This window comes from Anopheles coluzzii, chromosome 2 (genome assembly GCF_943734685.1).
Source record: "Anopheles coluzzii chromosome 2, AcolN3, whole genome shotgun sequence".
Classification (NCBI taxonomy): domain Eukaryota; kingdom Metazoa; phylum Arthropoda; class Insecta; order Diptera; family Culicidae; genus Anopheles; species Anopheles coluzzii.
The window spans coordinates 66,460,442-66,463,560 of NC_064670.1; the positions used below are offsets into that span (position 1 = coordinate 66,460,442).

The following is a 3,119-nucleotide window of genomic DNA, read 5'->3' on the forward strand; positions in this document are numbered from 1 at the left end:
AATAACCAGGCTCGACAAAATGGTCGGGAACCCTGAAAGCATTTACAAGTCTTTACTGCTAGAATTACTAGTGATAAAACATATAACGACAGATAATCCTTCAGCATTTTTAGAATTTTCCAACGCTTTGCGCAATCTCATTGACAACATGGTGTTGTTGAAGCAAGAAGGATTTTTGAATGACCAAAGGCTGCTAAACGATTTAACATCAAGGTTTTCAACCGAACTTCGGAACGAAAGGTTCCCAGATAGCAAAGCCGAAGGCCTTTGTATGGGAGCCATCGCGCTGATCAAGGCTCACTTTTTCGCGCGCATAAAGCAAAATGTGCGCGAAGGCGAAAAAAAACCCGAAAGCGCTTCGTGTCCTCTCTCGTGTTTCTAGTTTTATTCTCTCTCGCATGTCCCAGTTTTTCGACCCCAGACTCTCTCCCAGTTTTTCGGATTGAAATGAGAATTCACTCTCTTGATTTGGTTGCGGCAGTCTAGCTGCTTCACACTCTTTATTCTCTTCTTTTTGCAGTTCCCACAAGAAGATTCACACATGTGTTCTCACATACTTACATACACACACACGGTGGTTGGAAGCCTGGCGCGGCTGTTTCCAATTCTGTCTTTTCTTCTTCCCTCTTCACACCGCGCTGGAGCCCGTGGTGGTGCGCGTGTTCAGCCTGCTTGGTTCAGGAAAGATGTCATCAGATTTGGCGCGCCTCAACCGCGGTGTTGTATGAAGGCTGTTGATGAAAGTACACAATTAATAGACACACTTTGTTAAAAAGATTACACTTGATTTAAAGATGTGACAAACTTACCTTTGTGCTTGAGGATCAATTGAAACTCTAACGCCTGTGCACACAGTGTCACACTTTTTAAGTAGTTTGAGGAACAGCTAGCGGTAGCAGCACACATCTGAAACTTGTAATGTGCAAAACATTGCATATTAGAATAATATTAGAATTAGAATAAATGTCACATAGCACTAGACACTTAGAAAAGGACACTTACCCAAACAATTAGATGATAAAAATTCGTCCTCCGATGAAGCAGAAAGAACACCGCGGATGGCGCAGTATGGAAAGTGTTTCACGCAGGAAAAATAGTTCACGCAGCACACAAACACACACTCTCACATCCACGGTTCAGAGCACACTGAAGTCGCTCTTTGGCTTGGATGGAAAAGAGCAAACACCCTGATGAGTGCGATGGAAGAAAATGACGTGTGTTCAACAGGGATGGGTAGAATCCAACATACGAAGTGTGCAGGAGAATTCTCTTCGTGTGGCAAGAGAGAATTGACTAACACCCTGATGAGCGAGAACGCAACAAACGTTGTGGAATGTAGAAACGGGATAGGAATAGTAAGCGAAGGCAGTTTTTGGACATGAGGGGGTTGAAACTGGGAGAAAAAAGCTTCGGTTGCTACTTGGGTTGAACGAGAATCGAACCGTTCGAACAGTTCGGTAAAGTGCACGAACGAACGAGATTCTTAACAAAAAACGACCAGGACTTTTGGAAGAAACTGACTACACCGAACGCGTTCGAACGTTCCGTTCATTGTTCGACGACACACATAAATGTGGTAATGAAACGTGCAAAATCATATTGCTTTCTCGCTCTTTCTCGCACCGTGCGAACGGGTCGTCAGAGATCAAAATGTACCCTGTTGGTGTTGAAATCGTACCCATACAACTCAATTCCTCGAACGCCGTCGAATTTGTCAGGCAGTGTTCGATACGTGTGCTGCAAGGTGTTATAAATGACAAGGTGAAGTTGTTCAGAGCAAAATGACATTTCTCGACTTGACATTTCTCTTCCGGGGGCTACGGTATAAAAATCGGGGAGGGCTGGTGCGGGGTAATGAAATTTGTATGCAGAGAGTGACAGATGTCCCCCACAATGTCGCCCAGCAAAAGCGATAAAAATCAACCTTCTAAATACATTATCCTTGGTGTGCTGTTGGTTTGGAAATCGTATCTATACGACTGAATTCATCGAACGCGTTCGAACTGGTGCTCGATCTGTGTTCTGTTGGTGTGTAAATCGTACCTACACAACTGAATTCATCGAACGCGTTCGAACTGGCTCATTTGTGTTCGATCTGTGCTCTGTTGGTGTGGAAATTATACATATACAATTCAATAGATCGATCCCGTTCAAACGGATTATTCATTATTCGCGAATGAACTGAACTGGAATTGCGCTCATCATTTTGATCCATATTTAAGTAGTTTTTTTTATAGAATCCTTGAGTGTGTATAAGGCATAGGGTACAATATATGCTGGAGGCATCTATGCTCGTATTAGTTTTATACATGCTAGTTTTTGGTCGGTTTTTCGATAGCTAGCCAGACAGCAGATGGGCCGAGTCTTTAATGTTTTTAAATTATTGGTGTCAACCGCAGAATGAGTACTTCTTTGGCTACAGTATGCGTCTATGGCGGGTAAATGAAAAAGATAACGAGCGTTCTTTGTAAATAAACACCCCATGAAAAAAAGAACGAAAGAATCGTCGTTCACGTACGGTTCTTTTTGGTGAGCGAACTAGTTCGTTCGCGTTCGGTGAAAAGAATCGTTTTGCCCATGCCTAGTTGAAACACACGATAAGTACGAAACAAGATAACAAGAATCTTACGCTACAAGACCTAGCAGAATGGCTGAAACCCTCTGAAGAACTAGCCATTATGCGGCCACGAACGAAGGAGTATCCAAGCAAGAAAGGTCGAAACATCAAAATATACAGCATTGTCACAAAGGGCCAGAAAAGGAAACAATATGTATAATTTGTGGATTTCCTCACGAAACCACTCGTTGCAGGCAATTGAACGGTAAGACACCCAATATAAAATTAACTCTTTTTATTCGGCATAGAATTTGCACCAATTGCTGCAAGTACAGCAACCATAACACCAAAAACTGTCGCCTATCAGCACAATGTAGTGTGGTACGGTTACGGCAAAAGGCATCATAGTATCTGTTGTGTACTGGATTGCCAAACTACGATGAGTTTCAATCGATAGGTTTATTCAAACTGAACGTGTTATTTGCATTCCCTACTTTTTATAGTTCAGAATGTAACAACGTGAACTATGATCAATTAATAATTATTACATGAAAATGTTATG

At 42.2% G+C, this 3,119-nt stretch overlaps 1 long non-coding RNA gene across 1 annotated transcript; it reads right to left on the reverse strand.

Moving 5' to 3' along the window:
• Positions 1–248: 248 nt before the first annotated feature.
• Positions 249–1,613, reverse strand: LOC125906766 (uncharacterized). The gene is made up of 3 exons (XR_007452106.1): positions 1,003–1,613; positions 810–912; positions 249–731 (listed from the first exon to the last, which is right to left on the reverse strand). It is a non-coding gene; the product is annotated as an uncharacterized LOC125906766 (long non-coding RNA).
• Between the last annotated feature and the right edge of the window lie 1,506 nt (positions 1,614–3,119).